Here is a 25,916-nt window from a genome sequence, read left to right as displayed (position 1 = left end):
AACTATTGACAGATGTATGAATATCTGACTTACTCTTAATAGTTTCATGTAAGTAAAGTGTTATCTCCTGGGAGAAACAAGTGCCAGGATGTGAAGAATCAAACTGCTACAACCGCAGATTTCTCTATCTCCATCACACAGTATATTTTGGAACTTCTTTAGTGCTTTAGGGGCATTAACTAATAATTCCACTCAATAGCTGAAGTTCTTAACCCTTTTAACACAACTAAAAGAAAGGGCAAGCTGGCACTGTAAATCAACAGAAGGCCAGGCTAGGAGTATTTGATGTCAGTGATATGATTTAGATGACTAGACTTGGTTTTTCCAAAATGATGTCCCCAACGGGGTTACTTACTGATGGACTCTCAAGGAAAGGGCCAGGCAGTGGAGGTGGGAGAAACCCCAAAGAAAGAGTTGACTTAGTCACTAGAAATAATGCATCATTTCTCAGTAACATTTCATCATTTCATCTGCTCTATGATCACTAAAAACGGTTGGAAATTGGGAGGTATTGGGAGGTACACTCCAGAGTTTATCTAGTCATGTAAAGTTAGTTTAATGTGCCTGGGGAAAATGACCTATTTTTTTTTACTGGATGTAACACTTAGTAATTGCTTCTGACACTGGTCAAAGAGACACTTGTGATCATCTAGGCTTTGATACTTAACAAAATATGAAGAAGTTCACAATCATTATCACTCTGTTGTAGGATCTTAGGTTGCCTTGATTTAATGGTCCCTAATCATTTCTTTGAGACTCCAAAAGATAAATAATTTATATTGGAAAAACTATTTTGGCTCTTACCCCACATTTTGTATAGTCACATCTATTCTTAATGTCTACCAAGTTTAGGAACATTTTCAGTGTGTAGGAGTTTTGCCAAAGGAACCAACTTGTAGGATTCAATCTCTGTCCGTCTTCTCCTCTTATGCTTGAATGGATCAGACATAACAAGCATAACAAGAATAACATTAATTTTATTCTCTCATATTCTATTTTTCTGACATTTTTCCTGTGTCTTAGATTGTACCTAAATACGTGCTTTAATGGTTGAAAATAGTTGCTCTAAAATTGCACCACTTACATATAATTATGGTTCCATCCTTTATGACATGGTTAATCTTGGGAAAATTAACTCAATTCTCTGGGTCCCTCATGAATGAGATAAAGAAGTTCATTTCTTGTGCTGATTAAGTAAGGTTTTATATATAGATTGTTTAGAGTTGTGGGTTTTTTCTTTTAGTTTAAGTTTTTAAATTTAAATTCCAGTTATTTAACATACAGTTAGAACAGTGTTTAACATGTAGTAAGCCCTCAATAAATATTAGCTAATATTACTAATTCTATTATAATTTTAATTAATTTGATCTTATTAAGTCAGTATTTTCCATATTTCTTTTGTTGAGATTTTGATACATTTTTACAAAATAATCACATTTCATGCCTAAGTAAAACTCCAGTTTGGAAAATGAAAGAACTAGTTTCTAGTTTTGCTTCTAACCCACTACTTTACCATGAAGAGATCATTTTAACTTCTCTAGTTTATTATTCTGCAAATATGTAAAGATAAACTATGTTTTTCATAAGTCCTTTTAAGTCTAAAATTCTACCAGTCAAAGGCATTTATTTGGGTTATAACTGACCAGAGGTTTGAATATCTCCAACTAAATTTCTTACTCTGAAATAATCTACATGTCAACTATTTCAGTTGCATTACAATATGTTGTCTTACTGACTTTTAAAGTCATTTCAATGTTTGAATATAATACGGGTGAAACTTTTTAAACATCAGAGATTCTGTATATTGTCTTGGGTACTAGTCTACATATAGATATATTCAAGACAATATCCTGGGTTAATACAACCTCCTCAAAAAATATTTGGCATTCAACATCTAAATTGCTAAAAATACAATTCATTAGTGACATAATTTTTCTGGGGATATTTTTTATTTTGGAGAGATTATAAAGCATAACTGGTAAATAATGCAGGTAACCAAGCACATAAAATTGTCTAAACATAATATGTTCTGACAAATAGGTAATACTCTGTGCGTATGTGTGTGTAGTTTACATATGACTCTAAGAGCAATTTCTGAAGGTTTTTCAGGAAAAAAAAAGGGGGGGAGGTATGATTAATTACAGTGACAATGAATTTAACCTGTGAAAGTTTGCAATGTTAAAAAGCAAGAATGAAATCAACTCTCTGAATGAGAGAATGAATCTCATCCCTTGTTTTTATCTGTAATGTGAAGCATAGTAAGAACTCAATAAATGAGTGAAAGTATGATAACAGATTTGTTTTACATTGATGATTTTATGAACCTATTTCCACATGAAAGAAAAATAATAATATCTACTTAATACATGTGATTGATTTATTGAATCAGTTATATCTTATGGTATGTATTATTTATCTCTATCTGATTATTTCATACTTATAGTAAAAAACTTTTGGGGTGAGAAATTCCTTCATGGGTCTCTCAAGCTCCTACATATTTTACTTGACAAGTCTTTTAGCTGGCATACTTCTTAGTATGGAAGTAAATAATTTCCATCAAGTAATCTTGAAGAATAAGATAATCTTTGCCTCTGGAACAAAGAACAAGCTTGCTTCCTAAATGGTGGATTCATAACTCTTGATGTTTCTCACCTGCAATACAAACCCTACCTTCCTTTGGGCCCATACTGCTTCAACCCTGGGCAACTTTCAGGTGACCAAATCAATGCAAACGTAGATTTACCTGTTTACTTGCTGTGCTCTGAATATTAATCTTTTGTCTCTGAATCAGAGCCTTTTTCTCCTGACATCATCTATAAAATATTAATAGGTTAATGTAATGGCTTGTAAGTAGGCTTAATTCAAGACCTGACACATGTGATGTTTTTGAGGACTTTTTTCCTGTAAAACTTTGAAGTGATATTTTACTATCTAATGCTGTTATCTATGATACAATGTTTAATTAAATTTATGGATCTTATTAAATTTATTTTAAAAACATAATAAATAATAAAAGTATAGGATTATAACAATTATTATACAGCTTTAGAGTAAAATATGCTTTATTAATTCTAAATTGGTATCTGCAGTTTTATGATGGATTTTAGGAGACTAAAGAGTGAAGGTTAAAAGTACATTTTGTGATAAGGACATTCTCCACATGATGTCTAATGATAAAGATGTAAATATTTGTACTTTTAGCCTCAGGCTCTGTCTTTATGACTGTGAATTATCTAGTCCATTTAATAAAATAAATTAATTAATCTGTCTCATATCTTGTTTTATTAGCCCTACAATGAAAGTTTTAAAACCATGTCAAGATTAATAAAACTCTTTTAGAGATAAGAGTATAAGAAATATCAAGACATAAAAAACAAAATTAAATATATCTACAATAGGAAAATTTGCAATTTTCAGAATAGTTTAAAACATTCACCCCACCATCCAGATGTTTTGCTTCCCAAATTTCAAAAATATGCTGTTTCAAGGCTACAATTCTTGAAATTTAAGAGAAACATTCTATTGAAAGGACCCAGAGATTGACCTCATTTGTATCTGAAGCCTATTGTTATTGGGTGGTGAGAGATGGGTCCAGCTACCACAATAGATTCTGACAGGTTGAAAAGATGTTCTCTAAATAACTGTGTCTATATAGTGGCTTGTTTCTTTTTCTCCAAGCAAGGAAAGGATAATCTAGATAGCAATTACATACTATATAAATCTTTTTCTTACAAATACAATTGATATCGATTTGTTTGGAGGAAACATTTTAATTCCATTTTGAGCAACACACAATCTCCTTCCAATATCATGTTATATCATCATGTTCTTTTATATTCCAATTATTCTGCTTCTCAGAGTATTCTATTAAAATCCTTTCTGATCATGAAAATATGCATTGGTAATGTTGTAAACGCTATTTAGAGACTCATCAATCATGGTATTGAATAATAATAGGTTTATCATATTCCCCTGTGAAGTGCCATTTTCAAGCATAAATTCATTAAAAATATTAGCTTAAATTTCATTTTACAGAAGAATGTCAAACCATTTGTTAATTAAGGACCACTTAAAATAAACTAAATAAGCACAAAGTGCCTCAGGCTGATGAAGGTACATAAACATGATGACATGAAAAGAAAGAGCTAAAAGCATTTATCTATGACAGGAATTTGAAGCTACCTGGAGAGTGCACTTCTATTAACTTAAGAAACAAATCATCAGTAATGATGTTAGGCTGCATAAAAAACACTTCAGGTTGTCCCTAAAAAAGGCTGTTTTTCTTTAATTAAGATGTCTACAGTTTACAATATTGTGATATTGACTAATACATTTGCCTCTTCTCCAAACTCTATTTATCCAATTCTGCATTCATAGTCTTTTAATTACTCTAAATTAGAAGTAATATGTACAAAGGGAAATAGTTTCCAGTGTTGGAAAAATATATACAACTTAAAATGTTCTTTATTATGAGGATTTTTTTTATTTGTTTTGACTTCACAGCATATATCCACTTTCCCTCTAGCATGAATATCTAACATTTCCTTAGTCCTACATGTTCAGTTGTGTGATTCAGATAAGACTTATTATATACCCAACTCCAGGCACGATGTGGCTGTCACTGCTGGCTATGAACATATTACTCTACTTTGTTACTCCCATTAGAGTAATATTTGAGGGGTATGTTATAGGAATTAAAGTTTATAGAGTCATCACAAACCAATTACATTCCCAGTAGTTTTTTCTTTTTTCTCCATTTATTCATGTATGTATGTATGTATGTATGTAAGTAAATTAGTTTTATGGCCAAGGTGGGGCTTGAACTCATGATCCTAAGATCAAGAGTCATATACTCTACTGACTGAGCCTCCCAGGCACCCCTCCTTTTTTTTTAATAGATTTCAACAAGTGATTATGTTCTGAGGAAAAGCAAATAAATAAGAGAGACAACATAAAGATAGACAACTCATACTCCTGGAGTTCAAGACCTAAAATAAAGCCAGGGTTGTCAACATGTTATAGTATTGATGAATGTATAGCCATGGACTGTACATTGCAAACCTTTATAAAGTATCACATATATGATCAATTTATTTGATATAAATATGCCAAGAAACCCAATGGAATAAATACATTGTGGTCAGCTAATAGTAATGGAACAATTGAGTATCATGTATAATCAAATGAGCCTCAAACTTATACATTGTGCTACATTAAAAGAATTACTAAAAGTGGATCATCAACCAAAATGCAAAACTTCAAATATAAACATTCTACAAGAAAACAATGAAGAGATTCACTGTGACTTTGAGTTAGACAAATATTTTTTATTAGGACACAAAAGTGTAATACACTAAAATATTTATAAATTGAACTTCATCAAAATAAACACTTTTACCTTTCCAAAGTCACTATAAAGAAATCAAAAAGTCACAAAAAAAAAACTATTTTCAAATACTTGTCAGGTAAAGTATTTATATGCAGAATATGTAAAAACTCGAAGCTTGATACTAATATTTTGATTTTTGTCATGGCTAGTTCATATTGGACTGTTCATTTCAGCACTTCTGTGATGTCAAGCTAACATAGGACTAAATGTCAAGTGGTAGAGGAGATGAAGCCACCCACAAATTTGAGCAAACTTCAAAGGTTGTTGGAATCAGGGAAAAGTCTATTGAAGGGAGGTCTTTGGTTCCTAACAATTCTAAAGATCTTATGGAAAAATTCAAAGTTTACAGATGCCCATTAGGCAGGAGAAACAGGCAGGACCGAGGAAGTGGGCTTTGGGAGCAGATGGTCTGCAGCACGGACAACTGGGCTGGAGACCCCTTTTCCATCCATCCATGGGATGAGGCTGCTTTCCTCAGACAAGGATACAATATTTACAAATGGCAGATGCTTTTTAAAGATACTTGATCAAAGAATATATATATAAATGGGGAATAAACAAATCAAAAATGCTCATCATTATTCGTAACTAGAGAAATTAAAACTACAATGAGATACCATGACACACATTATAGAATAACTGGAAAAAAATAAGAGGCAATTTGAAAATATCAGTTAAGGAACAACATAAACTCTCATAGTTGATACTGGGAATTTTATAGTAACTTTAGAAAAACAGTTTGGTAGTTTCTTAAAAATGTAAACATTCCCTAAATGTATGACTCAGAAGTCTCAAATATCTTAGATATTTGACCAAAATAATGAAATATATGTCCTCAAAAACATCAGTCCATGAATAGAAACTTTATTCATAATCTTCAAGGCTGAAACAACCTGTATGTCCTACAGTAAATATATAGAGAAACTGTAGGTCATCCATATTAGGGGATACTAGTTAGCAATATAAATAGGTATACTACTGACACACAATCAAGTGGTTAACAACCAAATGCATTATGATGTGTAAGAGAAGCAGGATCAAAAGGATTATGCTCTACTGTTCTATTTATATACACTTGGAACAGGTAAAACCATAGGGACAGAAAACAGATCACTAATTGCAAGAGAACATAATGGGAGAAGGTTTGAATGCAAAGGGCACAAGGGAAATTTTTTCATTTATGGAAATAATCTAAGCAATGATTGTGGTTGCAATATGACTTTTTTGTTGTTAGAATGCAGTGAACTACACACTAAAAATTTGACATTTACTCTATTTTAATTTGAACACAATAAACCTGACTTCTGAAAAAGGGCATGCTCTGGACTACAGAATGAATAGGAGACCATTGTCCCAGAAGATATCTGAGTTTAGTGCAAAGGCACATGGCTATAAACACACTATTGAGCTTAAAATGTGGTAAATGCCACAATAAAAATATAAGAGCTATTTAGAAGAGGGAGCAATTAAATTTGCTTGGAGAAACAAGGTGAAAATCTTTAAGACAGGAAAAGGGACTTAGAAATTTTTCCAAGAGGAAGAAATAAAAAAAGTAGCATTGGAAGAGGGAATAGGATTTACAAAAAACAGCAAACCCTAGAAGATAGGTTTAAATAATATTGAAAAGTTCAGAGCAAATTGTGCACAATCAGAAGTGGCAGTAGAGATGGTCGACAACAGGTATTTGGTAATAAAATTTCAAAAAGCATTTTTGATTCTAACCTTATCTTGTACCTGCTTACTGTTGCCCACTATCCTCCACAGAAAATGTCCTTCCATAAGTTCACAGAAACTGTTTTTTAACATATTTTTTACGTGCTGCTCCTATATCTGCAGCACTGTGTCCTCTAAACGGTGCAAAGCTAGATCCTTCTCATTTCCTATTTCAGCCAAAATATCACTTCCTCAGAGAAATTCCTTTTTATAGAGGTGAGATCACATGGCTCTGTTTATTCTGTGTTTTAGTAACTCATTTGGCTCCTTTCATAATATTTGCCAAATTGGGTAATATCTCATCTGATTGCTTACACTTTTTGTTTTTTTTTCCCTCACTAGAATGTACATTAAAACATGAAGTATGATGGTTTTGTTCATTGTTTTAGCCCTAGTGCCTTGAAAATAAAGCAGTTAAAGTTCAATCAATATTTAAAAAGAAGGAAGGAAAGAAGGAAAGAGAGGAGAGAATGAAGCGGGAGGAAGACAGGGAAGGAGAAAGTGTAGAAGGAAAGAACAGAGGAAGGAAAAAGTGAGGGAAGAAAGGATATACAGAACTTCTGAAATAGGGCAGCCCTGGGTTTGAATTCTGCTACTAATTATCTGTTAACTAAATTGAAACAATGTGTCCCTCATCTATGCAATGGGGATAATAATGCACCTATTTGATTTTATTGCAAGTATTAAATAAACTAACACAAGCAAAAAGCTTTCCATGCTGTACCTTTAATAATTTATACTGAAAACTATTTTACTGAAAGGAAAACTATATTAGAATTACTTGGCCACGAAACTTACCAGTTAAGTACACAGTCCCTGGAGTTAGGCTGTGTGGCTTCAAATTCAACTTATTTCATGTAACTTCTATGTGATTGAAGGCTAATGTCCCCATCTTCATGGAATTTATACCTAGAAGGAGAGAAAAAAATTAAACGTATAAATCACCAATCAATCAAATAATATATTTGCAGGGGGGAAATTCCTCCAGTAAATAAAATTAATTCACTATGGGGACTTTCTTGTTCCAGGAAAATTGTGGACTAGGCAATTCTCAAACTCTCTTGCTAGAAGTAATTAGAAATAAAGCTGAATTAAAAATAAATAAAGAAGAATAATTAATTTGGCTGCCTTCCCAAGAAAAATGGAAAACTCTGAAGTATAAGGAAAAAAAAGGGGGAGGGGACGGATTTGCTCAAATAAGCAGAGAAGTAGACAGATAAACCAATATGGTACTAGCCCTAGGGCGATTATTATACCAGTGTTTGGGATCTAATATCTTCAAAGATGGTACAAAAAGTCTCTGGTTCATATCACTAGATGAGTTTGAAATGAAACTCTTTTTTAAGTCATAGTCTTACAATCCCATTGTAAATGATCCCTACTGCCTAGACCTGTATCTCTAGATCCCTTTTTTCCTGAAATTTTAGGAAAAGGCACTTCCAAAACCCAGCAGTCCTTCCTGAGTGGTGGGGAATTAGCCATCCCTGGGATCAGCCTCAATCAATAGAGACTGACTAGGCATACCTATCTACGTATACAGCCTCCATCTCCATCGATTCATGTGGGATAACCCTGCTGCTTAGAGTTTGGGTGATACCAGTTCTTTGCAGAATTAAGTTCCATTGGCCCATAATTGATAATGCATTCTTGTATTGGCTGTATTTTCTGCAGTGGTCACATTACTTTCACTTGAATCCCAGTCTCAGTGTCTTCTGGGAAAGCAGAAACTATGAAAGCTGGAAGAGACAAATTAATAACTTTTTTCCTTTTTAATTTTTTCTTTCTCTCTTTCTTTCTTTCTTCTTCTTCTTTTTCTTTCTTTCTTTCTTTCTTTCTTTCTTTCTTTCTTTCTTTCTTTCTTTCTTTCTTTCCTTCTTTCTTTCTTTCTGGGTTCTATTTGTTTTATCAAAATTTGCCATAGAGGTTTCAAAAAGCTGGACTCAGCCCTGGCTAATTTCTATAGTAAGGATCTCATAAAAGTATGCCAAAGGAAAATATTCATTTTATTCAGTTAAAAGAAAAAAATGTGTATTTTGAGCCCCACCTTGTAATTTTCAGGCAACTAAATCCTTTCTGGCAGCAAAAGATATTTTCACTTGCTTTTCCCTCTTTAAAATGTCCCTGTGGGGATCCCTGGATGGCGCAGCGGTTTGGCGCCTGCCTTTGGCCCAGGGCGCGATCCTGGAGACCCGGGATCGAATCCCACGTCGGGCTTGTGCATGGAGCCTGCTTCTCCCTCTGCCTATGTCTCTGCCTCTCTCTCTCTCTCTCTCTCTGACTAACATAAAAAAATTAAAATAAAATAAAATAAAATAAAATAAAATGTCCCTGTGGAGCTTTTTGCAGTACCGGGCAAAAATATTTATTTGCTGAATTTATATACTATTCACCTAGGGCGAGTATTCTTTGCAGTGGAGGTAGAGTGTTTCAGTTTGCATTGTTCTTCTCCACCTGCTGTAAATATCTCTGTGCACTCTGTTCAGTGTATTGCTTGAAAATGCTTCAGATATCTCGGGAATAATGTTGCTGAAGAAAAACATAAACAGTCTAGAAACGATGTGAATTTTAACTGTGTTCTGAGGAGATACACTATGTAAAATACGTAGGCTAGAGTCCATGTGATGTACATCATGCCAGATGCAGCACCCCAGCTAAGGTTCTACCATGACCGAATAATTACCTTAGTTCAATGACAACTTGTTTCCATTCTTCAAACAGCCCTGACAAATGCTGAAGACCACTATAGAAAATATTTAACCTTCTCTGAAATAGAGGCCACCCTTTCAACTCAGATATTGCATTTGGCACCTAAATGCACGATTATTTCACTTCAGCAGGCACTTAGGCATGAAAATGGGTATGTGCTTTAGCTAAATGTCAACAGGGGAACTCGAACGTGCAATTTTTGTATACCTTTTTGAGGCCAGGTTTTGAAAATTTCAGCCTGAATCTATTGACAAGTTGTGAAGTTTTCCATATATATATATATATATATATATATATATATATATATATAATGCAGTGATTTGATCAGGTCAAAAATATCTTTGAACATTGTGAAATTTTATTGAGACAACTCCTAAAGGACTGGCACAGGGGAAACACATGAACGTTAAAATTAAACACTCATTCCAATAGTGAGAAATCTATTTGAAGAACAGATTTATGACTTGACACAGACTAAATTGATTGTAAATTACTGCACATTGTGCCATTTTATTTTCCCATAATTTTACATTGTATAATTCGGGTCTCTTTATAGTCCCAGGTTCCAAGGTAATAAAACATCAGAGCTATTTTCTCATCCTTTCATTTACTCATTTAAAAAAATGTATAGTACAATTCTTACAAACTGGACTGTATTCATGTTAGAATTCCTAGGGGGAGATTAAGTGCCCTTTTTCATAATAATGTTGATGATGATGGTGATGATGATGATGACGATGATATTAATAATGCCTTTTTGGCTGCCAGAAGTCATACAGCATTCTAGTTGAATAATGGTGTGTGCTTTTTCAGCCAAATGTGAAGTTCCTTTGAGTATTGCAAATGGCACTTCAAATGAGAAATCCAATACATTTGCTGCTGTTTAAATAACTTCAACTTTTTTCCCTATCAATCCAGCAAAGTTGTTACTGGATCTATGTTGGAGTTAAAACAGGCTTGAAAAAATTACAGCTTTTCTGAGTCCTTGGATAAATTATGTTTTTGATCCTTGTCTCATATCTATACTATAAAGAAAAATAGGTTCATTTATTATTTTTATATCACAACTTCTCCATCCTGCTTTCTCCAATAATATAACAGCACATCAATAGGCATTTTCATTGTTAAGATAATATAGGAATTCCTAATGAATATTTCTCTTTTAATGCTTAATATCTTTTGGAGAGTTTGAAACACAAGAGGAATATGTAATTCACCTTGTTTCATTATTTAAGAATACCAATCATGCTGACCGGTATTAGTACAGGTGATTTTAATTTTCTATGAAATTATCTGGAGGGAGAGGAAATTTGACTAATATTGACCCAGATCTTAATTTAGATACTTACATATGAGAGATAATTGATTCAAATAGTGAAATCTATTCATTCCTTGGCAATCTGCAAACAGGCACTTGAAAGAATCAATTACTTAATTTTGATCAAGATCATTGGTTAACTTAACAAATATTTATTTTGTGCATACCTGGTCTCAAGACTGTGCTATGCCATAGGAGGGAGGTGAAAAATCATTTGTTCAACTTGGCAAAAATGAAATGAAATATCATTTAGAAAAATATTAATTGTACTTGTGGTTATTGCTTTTTAATGTAACTAATTGCAGTACAAGGATGTTTTGGAAAAATATGGTAAAAAAAAAATGAGAGATTTTGAGTATAACAGTACATTTTCCAAAGACCGAATGAAGTTAGAAATGTGGAATTATTTAAAAGATTTTATTATTTATTTGTTTGTTTGTTTGTTTCCAACAGTACATGAGCGGGGATGGGGTGGTGGAGGGGAGAGGTTGAAGCAGACTCCCCCCTGAACAAGAAGCCCAATGCTGACCAATCCCAAGACACTGAATTCATGACCTGACCAAGGGCAGACACTTACCTGACTGAGCCACCCAGGTGCCCCAGAAAGGTGTCATTTTTTAATGATTGCAGAATTTTGATATTTTCAATGAATTCCAAACACCAGTGCATTAATTATAATTTAATTATCAAGCTAGTCAATAGTACACTTTACCTGAAACATTATTGCCAAAAATTAAAAAGAAATTAGACTAATGAAAATGGTGAATATCTAGCAATTTCTTTTTAATCTGCACTATTGCTATCAATTTTAGATGTCATTTTTCTTCAGATTTATGTATTATTTTTAAATCACCATTGATATCCTTGAGTATTTTAAGAAACTATAAATTGGTAAATATCAAATATCTCAAAAAGCATGTGCAATTATTGAGAGACAAATCTAAACCATTGGGTCCTGAGAATCCAACAGCAAGTCACACAATTTGCTTTAAGAGAATTGGTTTTGTGCCACAGGGGTTATGTCTACTGCCAAAATTATTTGGACAATAATAAGTCAAAAAAAGTATTATTAAAAATATTTTTGAACCTATCTAAGCCCATAAAATTCTAGTAGGCTGTATAAGTATTTCTAATTTTTTTGAATCTCTTCATCGAAAGCACTATATATTTGGAGACCCTTATAGTTTTTCAGAAATACTATGTTAGAATGATTGAAATACAGTGAATTATTTAAGAAATAAAATACACATCTGATACAAAAATGTCAGCCCACTTGATTAATTTTTCTTAAGAATCACAGAGAACTAGACTAGTAAGGAAGTAAGAGGTTATCTACCTCAAAGTTATGTTAGACATAAACCACCTAGGGCTGATACAGATTAATGTCACTATTTAAGTTTCAATCACTACATACATGGCTATTATTTGTACTTATTAATTTCATTCATACTGATTTTTTTAAAAATAAGTCCTCTTTTAAGAAATTTAAAGCAAATTGCAAAGTAAGTCAGTTCACAGCACAATAACATATTTATGACAAACTCTTACATTCTTATTTATTGTCTTGCTGACGTTGTTACTGAACAAGTTAAACTGGAAGTGCTCTCATTTACTTAAAAGAAAATACAAATATTAGTGATATGAATTGGGTTTTATTGAAGCTTAAAGACAGATGTAAATGGTTACATGTTTGAACTATTCATCAAATCTTATTGTTCTCCCAGGACCCTGAGATCATGACTTGAGCAGAGGGCAGATGCTTAACCAACTGAGCCACCCAAGCAGCCCACCTCCTTTGTTATTTGTAATGCTACTTGGGTATAAGACAACATAGCCAACCTATGTACCTTTTAAGTTTCTCCAACTGCAACACTTTTTCAGAGGGTTCTACTCAAAACTTTTATTTTCTCACATGAAATTTCAGTATTTCTCAAATTTCTAAGCATTTTGTAAAATTCTCATTAATATTTTGGTTTAAATTGCATTAAAAGTGTTAAAAATAGGTTTTTTAGCAATATTCAGTATGCCTAATAAGGAGTATGGTATATTTATTCATTCATTCATATTTTACCTCCTCATGAAGGACAGAATTTTCATATTGACTACTTATGGATAGTTTATGTATGTATATATGCTAATTTTAACAAGACTGCTTTTTATTCCTATTTTTTTACCCAGTCCGGATCTGAAACAGAGTATTTAAGCTCTCTATTTTTATCTTTGCCAAAAAATATTGTTAACATTTTTGGGGTATTTACTGTCTTCTTTGCTCTTGAGAGTGGGACTGTAAATATTATGTGAAGATGAAAAAGAATTCAGAGTTGAAATAATTTACACATAGTCTGATGTCTAGTAATTTGCAGGACTAAAATTCATACCCTGGTTTGTTTCATTACAGAATCCTTTAAGAAGGAATGGATATTGGTTCTAAGTATTCTTGAATTTTCTAATTCTTCATATGTATCATTTGAGAGGAGTATAACAGTATCATGTTATGTTATCATTGCCTCCTTTAAAATATTTTATTGCTTATTTTGCTCATGTATATTGTACTGCCATACTTCTAAAACAATGTAATTTAATTTTTATATATACTGAATGACATGGATAAGTAAACAATAATCTAAGAGACTGAAAGAAATTGCTGTAACACATATAACCAAAAGGTAATATTTTGTTTTCTATTAACTATAATACTATCTAATATAAAAATGATTAAATAATATAAACAATTAATAAAAGATAAAATATTCTCTCTAATACACTCAAGATTATGAACATACAACTAGAAATTTAATAATAAAACAAAATAATCATAAATATTTATTAATTATGAGGCTATGAAAAGTGGTAAAATTTAAAATGATATTAGTGGTAATATAATTCTCCATAATATTTTAATGAGTAATTTCATAGCAATATTTGTATATTAATTACCTTGTTGCCTGTCATTCTTGCTTATAGAAAACTATTCTACAGGAAAAGCAGAGGCAACTAGATATATCAATATTGTATCAATGATAAAGATATAATTATAGATTTGTATACAAGTACAGTTGATGATAAAGATATATACATATATAATTATAGATGCAGATATTAAATTATTTATTGCCAAATAACTTTATAAATTGGAGATATTTTGAAATTTCATCATTATGAAATGGATCGACTATCCTAATACTCTTGCAATAGATAATTATAAAATTAATAAAATGAATAAAAGAGAAAAAATTTTCACCTGTATTCCTTTAGGAGAAATGCACATGTAAAAGATAAAGATACATTCCAGATATATGTAAGCAATATAGAAAGATATATATTTTTGTCACCAGGATAACACAAGGGAATGAAATTAAATGGACAGAGTTTAATACATTTAGTCCTTGAAAAAATTAAAAAGAAAATGTGTATGACTAGATGCTTTTCAAAAAGATTGATTTTTTTCAATTTTTTAATTTAAATTCTAATTAGTTAAAAATAATGTAATACTCAGGACTAGAATTTAATGATTCATCACTTACATAAGCATCCAGTGCTCAACACAAGTATCCTCCTAAATACTCATCACCCACTTAGCTTATCTCCCACCCACATCCCTCTATCATCCCTCAATGTGTTCTCTATTGTTAAGAGTCTCTTACGGTTTGTTTCCCTCTTCTCTTTTTTCTTCTCTTCTATATTTCATCTGTTTAGTTTCTTAAATTCCACATGTGAGTAAAATCATATGATTTTCATGTTACTGACTTATTTTCCTTAGAATACTACAATCTAGCTCCATCCACATCACTGCAAAGGTAAGCTATATAAAAATAAGGTAAGCTAATAATAGTATTATTATATATATATGTAAGATACATCTTTATCCATTCAATAGTTGATGGACAGTCGGACTGTCTCCATAGTTTGATAATTATTGATAATGCTGCTATAAACATTGGGAAGCATCTATTCCTTCAAATCTGTATTTTTGTATCCTTTGAGTAAATTCCTAGTACTGCAATTGCTGGGTCATAGGGTAGTTTTATATTTACCCTTTTGAGGAACCTCCATACTGTTTTCCAGAGTAGCTGCATCCGTTTGCATTCCCACTAACAGTGCAAGAGCGTTCTTCTCTCTTCACATCCTCACCAATACCTGCTGTTTCTTGTGTTGCTAACTTTAGCCATTCTGACAGGTGTGAGGGGATATCTCATCATGGTTTTGATTTGTATTTTCCCGATGATGAGTGAAGTTAAGCATCTTTCCATGTGTCTGTTAACCATCTGGATGTCTTTGGAAACATGTCGTCTATTCATGTCTTCTATCCATTTCTTAGCTGTATTATTTGTTTTTGTGGTATTGAGTTTGATAAATTCTTTATAGATTTTGGATACCAACCCTTTATCACATATGTTATATCCTCTCCCATTCCATAGGATGCCTTTAGTTTTCTTGATTGTTTCCTTCATTGTGCAAAAGGTCAAATAAGTTGCTGCATGTGTTCTACTCCAGGATTTGGATGGTTTCCTGTCTCACATTGAGGCCTTTCATCTATTTTGAGTTTATTTTTGTGTATGGTGTAACAAAGTGGTCCAGTTTCATTCTTCTGCATGTTATTGTCCAGTTTTCCCAACACCATTTGTTGAAGAGATTTTGTGTATACCATTGGATATTCTTTCCTGCTTCTCCAAAATTAGCTGGCAAGATAGTTGTGAGTCCATTTCTGGACTCACATTATGTTCCATTGACCTATGTTTTCCATTATGTTCCATTGATCTATGTTTCGTTTTTGTGCCAGTGCCATACTGTCTTCATGACTATAGATTTGTAGTGTAGCTTGAAGTGTAGAATAATGATTCCTCCAGCTTTGTTTTTCTTTTTCAATATTGCTTTGGCTATTCAGGGTCTTTTGTGGTTCAACACAGTATTTAAAATTCTTTGTTCTAGCTGATATTATTATTATAAATAATACTGGTATTATTTTGATAGAGATTGCATTATATGTACAGATAGAAAATTTTTCGCATTCAGCACTTGAATATTTTATGCCACTCTCTTCTGGCCTACCACATTTCTGTGGATAAATCTGTTACTTACCTGTTTTGTCTTCCCTGTTAGGCTAGGGACTTATTTTCCCTTGCTGCTTTCAGGATTCTTTCCTTATCTCTGTATTAAGGAAATTCTGACTGAGATATGTCTTGGTGTTGCCTGCTTTTGTTGATTTTGATGGGAGTCTCTGTGCCTCCTGGATTTGCATGTCTGTCTCCTTCCCCAGTTTAGAGAAGTTTTCAGCTATAATTTGCTTAAGTAAACCTTTTGCCCTTTTTTTTTCCTTCTCTTCTTCTTCTGGGACTCCTATAATACAAATGTGATTATGCTTATGGAATCTCTGAGTTCCCTAAGTCTACATTCATGATCCAATATTGTTCTTTACCTCTTTTTTCCAGCTTCATTATTTTCCATAATTTTAGTCTTTGATACCACTTATTCATTCCTCTGTTTCTTCTATCCTGTGGTCATTACATCCATTCAATTTTGTATCTAGGATTTTATATTTCTGCATTGTATCTGCATTTTATATTTCAGCCTGACTAGTTTTTAGTTAGTTTTTTTTTTTTTTTTTTAATCTCTGGAGTAAAGGTCTCTGTGGTGTCTTCTATGCTTTTATCAAGCCCAGCTAGTATCTTTATGACTGTTTTTTTTTTAAATACTGGATCAGGCATATTACTTTTATCTATTTTGATTAGCTCGTGGCCATGACATTTCCTTGTTCTTTCTTTTGGGATGAATTCCTCCATCTTAACATTTAGTTTAGATCTCTGTCTTTTTAGGAAAGTTTGTGCCTGGTCCTATTTCCACTAGAGCTGAAGCTTCACCACATTCTTGATCAATAGATCTGGTGCATGCAGTGGAAATTGTGCTGGTCTTTGGGGGGATAGGGGGCTTGTTGCTGCTCTAGCTCTCAGTCACACTTGTCCTATTAAAAAAGGTATCTGCATAGTACAATGAGGTAGGGTTTGGTGTTAGAAACTCAAGTCTTTACTGGGTGCACTGTATCAGGCACTGAAGTTCATCAGTGCAGATGGGAGAGGTGAAAAATTGAGTCAGCTAGCTCTCTTCTAAGAAGAGGACAGTTCACACTTACTGGTATTCGGGTAGTTCAGGTAGTCCTCACAAAAGAGTGAACAATTGCCCATCTTGTGTTCCAAGCCCCTGTGACATTCTTGCTTTCACCCTGTCTTCAACAGAACTATTTGCCCATCCAGCAGTGAGTGCAGTGCTCCTGTGTTTTATCTCAGGCATCAGAGGTTTCAAAACTCCAAATTTTAGAGACCCTGTGTGGCATGGACCTGCACTGATCCTCTGGGGGATCGTCTCACCATGCTGCAGCTGATACTAGTTTGTTCCAGAAAAGCAGTCATAGAACATGTAGGGAGTTGGAATGTATGGTAAAGCACAGGAAAAAAAAAAAAAAAAACAGCATCCAGGTCAGCTATCCCTAGGCAGGTGTCTCTGTCCTCACTAATTGGGGCAGGTCATTGTCACCACTATCATTTTTGTCCCCAGTGCTGCCTTTAACAAATGCACTGCTTGAAGAGGAACTGGTTCTTCCAGCATGACCCAAGGAATCCTCAGAGCATACTGTCCACTCCTGAGCATCTGCCCTCCTTCTCCTCCAAAAGCACTTCTACACCTACCAGGCTCCACTTGACAATGGTGTGGATCCTAAAACTTCAGACTTTCAGCTTTGCTACTTTAAAAAAAAAAAAAAAAAACTTGCAATGATCAGTGCCTTTTGTTTTTTCAGTCAATCATTTTGGGGAAGTGTTTTTCTTATGCAATCCCCTGCATGCTGTTTTTTCTCTCTCTCTTTCTCTCTCGACTCTTGGTGACCAGGCTCCTTCTTCTCCACAGCACCTGTGATTCTTTTCTCCCCCAAATCACATCCCACACCTCCTACCTTCCACAATGTGACTCTTTCTCTCTCTCTAGTTGTGCAATTTGTTCTCTCAGTCATCAGATCAATTTTCTGGTTGATCAGAATGATTTGATAACTATCTAGCTGTGTTTAAGGGATGAGGAAAGCATAAGGTCCTCCTCTCTCTGCACTCTTAACTCTTCAAAAAGATTATTAAAGAAGCATTCTATAAAATCTTGATTGAAAAATTAAAGGGAAGAGTAAGTCCATTTGGGAACATAGAAGATGCTCCATTCAGGAAATAGATTTCAGTAAAATCTAAAAGCATCCTGAAATTTGAAACTCCATACCAAGTTGAAGTTACCGAGGTGTTCATTGATTATATGCATATGGTCTGCTCTTAAAGGTAATATTGTAAACTTAATTGTGTACTCTAAAGGCAGGATTACAAATCTCTAAACTTTTAACTAGCTTTGGCTTTGCCAACACAAAAAGTAAAATTCAGATTTTAAAAATATGATGTTATTACTCTTTTATCATTTAGTTTCCAAGCTGTAAATTCTTTTTTCCTTTCTTATATCTAAGATTATAGTTCTCTACAATTCTCAAAGTAAGTCATTTATTAAATATGCATGGTGTAATTCTCATGACTCTGGAATATAAACATTCTTTCAGTGATCTTTTTTTATTTTTCATCTAATCTATTTGGGATGCTGGACGGATACTAGGATTATATAAGTGGGTAAAACCATGATCAAAGTGACTTATAGTCTAACAATAGAAACATGATCCAGTATAAAGCAAAGTACTGTGTTTTATAATAAAATATATAAGAATTACATAAGAACACAGAGCCAAGATCACATAGAAATCAGAGCATAAAATGGAGCCTGGCTACTTCCAGTTTAAATTCTGGCTCCATCACTAATCCATTATGTGATTCTGGATGAGTCATTTAACCTTTCTGTGCCCCCAAATCTTTGTCTGTAAAAATCATTAGAATTGGGCAGCCCCGGTGGCACAGCGGTTTGGCCCCGCCTGTAGCCTGGGGTGTGATCCTGGAGACCCAGGATCAGGTCCCACATTGGGCTCCCTGATTGGAGCCTGTGTCTCCCTCTCCCTCTGCCTGTGTCTCTGCCTCTCTCTCTGTGTCTATGAATGAATAAATAAAAAATCTTTAAAAAAATCATTAGAATTGAGTAGCATGGCACATAAAATAACTATATGTCACAGCTAAAAACAATAACAACCAAAAAAGTAAAACATCAAATAAAACATCACTTACCAAAAGGATGTAAAAGGGAAGACTGAGCCTTGTGTTATTAACATAAGTACTGTTCTTATTTTGTCACATTATTTCCTTAAACTACTGACATTTCAATTTTTCAGTGATTTTTATGTTAATAGTTAAAAAGAATGGCTTAAACATGATTAATTTCTTGGGACACCTGGGGGGCTCAGCAGTTGAGCATCTGCCTTCAGCTCAGGGCATGATCCCGGGTTCCAAGGATGGAGTCCCACATCGGGCTCCCTGCAAGGAGCCTGCTCCTCCCTCTGCCTATGTCTCTGCCTCTCTCTGCATGTCTCGAATGAATGAATAAATAAAATCTTTTTTAAAAATGTTTAATTTCTTCTATTCGTTCATTGCCATTAATGAGAACTCTTTCCTGGTCTCTGAACAACAAAAGAAACAAAAAACAAATGTTTATCCCTCATTCCTTGTACTTTCAGCCATATTCCAAACTGAATCATGATCCATACCTAGGCCTATCTACAACTTATTAATCAATGTTAAATTCACCATTCTGGTTTAGTTCAAATTAAGTATAATTCTAGAGACCCTTAATTATAAGCCGAACATAGTGTTATTTTTGCATGAAATGTCATTCTGGAATGTCATTCAGAAAAATCTTCAATAGGTCTTAATTTTTGTGATATGTTAACCAGAACTGAGTTCCCCTGAAGCATAAGATCATTTATCAAGCTACCTTGTTAATACTGACTTCAGGTATCTCAAATTCCATGTGTCCAAAATTATTTTTTTAATGTCTTGCAGAAATGTCTTTCTCCCTTTGTTACCTACATTTCAAGAAATAGCATCAGCATTCATTTAGCTGATTAGGTTGTCTTTTTTCTTATCCCCATAACTATTCTTTAAATACATCCTTTAGTTTCTTTAAGATAAAAGTTACATCCAGCTGCTTTGCATGACCACATCCACCTTCAGCCATTGTTCTCTTTCACTCAGAATTCAGAAAAATCCAACTGTTTCCCATGGTTCTAATTTTGCTCCTCAAAATCAATAGTCCATATTGCATCTTGATGATCTTTTTAAAATGCCAATAAAATTGTGTTGTTTACATCTTTAGTCACCCCCAATACATTTGGACCTATTACATTTGGAATAAATACAAATACATTTAACCTTGGTATAATGAACTCTGTATCAATTGACCCCTGAATAGCTGACTTAAACTGCGTGCTCCTGCAGTATTAGCTTTCTTGCTATTAGTTAAAATTTCCAAGTACAATTTTGCCAAGCTCTTCCCTTTATTCCAAATACATTTTTAATTTTCCCCTCAGGAAGCTCTTTCCTTCAATCTATGTTCTGGTTTCGCTTCTTCTTCTCCCCCACCCCACAAAAAAATATATCTTTGAAGAAACCTGTTGGTTTACAAACTGGTTCCCCAAATACCAAAGGTAAGGAGAGATGGAACAACAAGACAGACCACTCTCGATTGGAAAGTGGCAGTTTTAATAAGCAGGGGAGTTTCTGTACAAGGCTGGTGTTGGCAACTACAAGACAAGTAGATCTCCACAGCCTCCACAGTAAAGGATTTTACTGAGGCTTGACTGGGTTCAGTCAAGTACATCATCCAGATGATCTCAACATCACTCTACTCTCTCACGGTTGCCTTCTTGAAAGAGCTCCCACTGTGGAAACAGTGGGTGGAACTTTAATTCCAAGGACGGGGTGGAGGAGGAACCTTTAGTTGCCCAGGTCTTGAATTAACCAGAGGTTACATCTTCTCAATTACCTCCTCCAACACCTGCCCAGATCAATTTATCTAAAATAATACTTCCTGCAGTTCCCCCTGCCTTCTTATTAGAATAATAGTTCTAGTAAGGCCAGAACTTCTCTCTAGATACTAAATAAATACAAGTCAATTACATGAAACTAATAATTTATACTGTTTCTATGTTTATAAATAAAGGTGGCCATTTATTCATGTTTAATATTTTAATAAAGTAATAAAGAAAAAATGAGTTATATTCACAATGCTTTTTTTTTTTTTTTTAGAACATTTTACCTTCCAATTCTCTAAGGTTATGTAGGAAGATTGACTTTTTCAATTAATGCCTTTGGCATTTCAATAAATGCCAACATTTCATGGCATTTCAGTCAATGCCAACAGGGAAACACTGATAGAAAATGGAAATGGAAATAATAGATTTGCTAATTAGAGATTTTATCTTTTTAAATATCATTGACACTGTGTTAACCCTTAAAATTATGCTTAAGATTGAGAAGCTGGAAAATAAAAAATAATATGTTTTGTTTAGGGAATAAATATTTAAGGAGTTTCCCTTCCTCCTTTTCCTTATGTAAATAAAGTATCTTTCAAGTTCTGCTTTATTTTTATAAAAACTTCTTGTTTTTAAATGGAATAGTTACTGGATTTCATTTTATTTTTAAAGATTCTATTAATTTATTCATAAGACACACAGAGAAAGAGGCAGATACCTAGGCAGAAGGAGAAGCAGGTTCCCTGTGGCAAGCCTGATGCAGTACTCATCCCAGGACCCCAGGATCATGACCTGAGCCAAGGTAGATGCTCAACCACTGAGCCACCCAGGAGCCCATTATAAATTTTTAAATCTAAGTAGACAACCACATTATCCCTCACAGACTTATTACTTTGATTAGCTACATAAAAAAAGATTTCCTAATTTTGAGGAATTTTCTATCTTGGGATAAACTTCACCTGATCAGATTTAAATATTTTAAGTCTTTATAGCTAAATTAAATTTTATTTAAGATATTTTGCACCAATTCTAGAATGATCTGGTCTGTATTTTTCACTGTTTTGTTTTTGTAAAGATTTCTTATAAGTTATTCTGATTACACCAAGATAACAAAAATCTCTCCTTTTATATCTTCTTGAGGAATTTAAATACCATTAGAATTAGAGTTTACTCAAATATATCACTGAATACATCTATGAAAATAGTCATGCCTGGTGCTTTAATGAAGAAAAATAATTCAATACTTTTCTATTATCCTTTAACATAATTTTAAATTGCTTTATCTCCTGGTATCTGATGATTGTATTTGTTAATATATTTTCATTAAAGATTTAAAAATAATTTCCATAAAGCTGAAAACACCAATTGCATATAATTATTTTATTTGCTTTGTATGTATGGCTATATATTTTATATATATATAGAAAATATATATATAAAATATATATATAATTTTCACATATAGTTTTGGGTCATTTTGCCTATTTTTATTGTCTTTGTGATGATCGCCTAAATTTATGCTTATTAATTAGTGTTTTTAAATGAATCATCTCTGGGATCTATTTTTCAATTCTACTTTTAATTCAATATATTTTTTTATCACTTAGAGCTCAACTATTCACAGATCTTTCTGTGTTTGCATTTTGGATGATTTAAATCTCATTCTTTTCAGTGGCTGTGATCAAGAGCTGAAGTGCTGCTTGCCAAACATCATTTCTCTTCTACATGTTCCCTAAGTATATATTGCTTCTAGGAAATTTGCTATTTCTGAAAAGCAGGCTGCAAAAGTTTGGCTGAACACTATTTCTTAAGGATTATATTTGCCAAATGATTAATTTACTTTACAAAAAAACATATTTAATCCATAGGGTCTATGGTAATTTAAGAGTTTGCTTTGGATGGGATTTCTTTAATAGTTTTTATGTCTGTTAAGTTTTTGTTTTTCTATCCTACATGGATGATATCAACAGATTCCTTTGCCTTCTAGCTTTTGGATAGAAGTTGTGAATGAGGAGGTTTGCTACAAGATTGGAGAGAGGTATTATGGCATCAATATTTCTTCCTTTAGATTTTTATTTGTGAGGAAGTATCCTTGGGATAACTGTTTCCCTTGATTAAAGGCCGTTTTTCTTCTCAAGAAGATTGACATTAAGGTATTCTCTCCTTCTAGTTTCTGTAACCTTTCAATATTTTTGGTACCAAATATCTAGTTAAGGTAAAAACAAGAAATCGAATGCCAGAAAAGCGAAAGTTATGCTGCTCTCTGAAAAGGAAGAAACTTATCCATTGGAAAGGGGTTAGGATTGAGCATTTGCTGTGCTAGAATTTGTGTGTGTCTCTTAACTTGGCTGGGTTATGGTAATAATTTTATCAAATTAATGAAGTTGTATGGTTTGTAGTTTATGCATTTTCAGTGGGTTTTTCGTTTATGTAAAACTGATTATACGTTAAAAATTATTTAAGTAAAAGTAGCTTGTGTATAGTAGAGAGGAATTGTATGGCAAGTTAAATATAGTTGCAGAGTATAAGTTTAGTGGGCCAAGAATGGAAATATTTTAAGTCTAGAAAAATCTAATTGCTTTTATAAACTACTTTAAAAAATATCTTTCAAAGTATGTATCTTGATTTATTTGTATTATGATCCTGTTTCATTTTAATACATTATGTATTCAGATATACTATTTGTTGAGTTTAGTATAAAAAGCAAGTATTTTCTAAAAATTATAGGTGTTCAACCTGTAAATATAACTTATAGGTGATGATTTTGAGAATTGCAAACAAAATTATTTTTAGGTGTAATATAATTTATACTCTGTATAAAGAACAAATCTATATTTTTTGTTTTCAATATTGAGTGTTTAAATTGTAACTTTTAAGACACCAGCAGCAGTAATTTGGTAATTGTAACTTTAACGTACAAGTGATTGTGTTTTATATTTTTTGTGTGTGTATAAGTAGTCTGACATAGACATCCTTTCTGACAAATTTACAGAGATAAATGCATATATGAAAATATAAGTATAATATTAAGCAATGGCAATAACAATCCAAAATCAGTAATTACAATATTTATGTTGTGTAAAATTACCTATCAAAAACTTGAACTCTCTTGATAATATAATTCACAGACATTATTGCTTTGCATACAGGCAAAGAACAATCTGGTCAGGCCCAAGCAATGGCTCATGTATGCTAACAGAATGGAATAAATGTAGAAAATCATGAGAGGCTTCCTACAGAATGTTACCTACTGTCAGTTTTACTTCATCTGTATGTATATATTTTTTCTATACTTCTGTTTATGAGAAACTTTACAGTCTTGACTTTCCACATTATGTCTCAGTGTCTGTGCTGAATACTCAATACTCTGTATATTTAATGAATACTAGTACACAATATGCATGTAAAATAACTTAAGTCATGGTACAAAAATTAGAAACAAAAATTGATTCATATCATATTTATGAGTTAGGCTCATAAAAATACAGCATTTGGGTACCTGTATGGTTCAGTCAGTTAAGTGTCTGCCTTCAGCTCAGGTCATGATCCCAGGATCATGGAATGGAGTCCAGTATTAGGCTCCCTGCTCAGTAGGGAGTCAGTCTGTTTCTCCCTCTGCCCTTCCCACTGCTCATGATCTCTCTCTCACTCTTTTAAATAAATAAATAAATAAACAAACAAACAAACAAAAATACAGTGTTTATATATGACACAAATAGAAAATTGCAAACTAGAACATATACTTACATGACAGTATATAAAATATTTTCTTTCACGTATCAGGAAATTTTAGAAACCAAATGAAAAATTGAAAGAAAAATGGAGAACATGAATAAGCAATTAAAACAAAAAGAAGAAATAAGTAAATTAAAAAAAAATAAAAACCTTTCTAAACTAACTTATCTTTATAGAAATGTGTATTAAAGCATTGGAACATATTTTTATATATCAGGAGGAGGGTTAAAGAGGAAATGATTGTCAGTATGGAGGAAGGCATGGGGAAAGAGACACGTATGCATTACTGATAGAAAGATCCTTATAACAATTCTAGATAGTAATTTGGCCACTTGTATTAAAGCACTTAAAATGTAAATACCTTATAACCTTCCATTTGTGGCAATATGTAATAGGCATATCATTACAAATATGCATGGATTTATCTCCTTCCGAGTTCTCTTTAAAATAGCAGCCACAGGGATCCCTGGGTGGTACACCGGTTTAGCGCCTGCCTTTGGCCCAGGGCGCGATCCTGGAGACCTGGGATCGAATCCCACATTGGGCTCCTGGTGCATGGAGCCTGCTTCTCCCTCTGCCTGTATCTCTGCCTCTCTGTCTTTCTCTCTGTGACTATCATAAATAAATAAAAATTTAAAAAAATAAAAAAATAAATAAATAAATAAAATAGCAGCCACAATCACAAAAAAGAAATAGTCTAAATGAAGATAGATTACATTATTGGTCATAAATAGAAAGAGCTTCACAGTATTTTATTAAGAGAATTATTATCTTATTACCTTAAAAAGATGTAAAGAAGGAAGAGAAAGGGAGAGAAAAAATATTTTCTATAAATATCATGAGTATAATCTTTAAACATTTTGTGTGTCTGTGTGTAATTTTTATTTCAAGTAGGCTCCACACTCAAAGTGGGGCTTAAACTCATGACTGTGAGATCAAGAGTTGTATGTTTTACTGACTGAGCCAGCCAGGTAAGCCAACATTTAAACAGGTTTATGTTTCTATGTTGTCTTTAATGAATACTGCAAAAAGTGTATTTAAAGTAAGTATTAAAAGTGTAAGTTTAATACTTACACTTACTATGTAAGTATTAAAGAGCATAGTTACTTTGATTGTAATGTATGAAA

The 25,916-nt window shown here is 33.0% G+C and overlaps 1 long non-coding RNA gene across 2 annotated transcripts in view; it reads right to left on the bottom strand.

The window, feature by feature from the left end:
- The window catches only part of LOC140625560 (uncharacterized), a 191,706-nt gene that overhangs the window by 20,757 nt on the left and 145,033 nt on the right, over nt 1-25,916 (bottom strand). For both annotated transcript variants that reach the window (XR_012024913.1, XR_012024914.1), the window contains exon 3: nt 7,901-8,011. This is a non-coding gene — a long non-coding RNA (uncharacterized lncRNA). The remainder of the gene's footprint in view (nt 1-7,900; nt 8,012-25,916) is intronic.

This window comes from Canis lupus, chromosome 36, assembly GCF_048164855.1.
Source record: "Canis lupus baileyi chromosome 36, mCanLup2.hap1, whole genome shotgun sequence".
In the NCBI taxonomy this organism is placed as follows: Eukaryota; Metazoa; Chordata; class Mammalia; order Carnivora; family Canidae; genus Canis; species Canis lupus.
The sequence above is the reverse complement of the archived record's forward strand: the minus strand, read 5'-3'. Positions and strand labels throughout refer to the sequence as shown.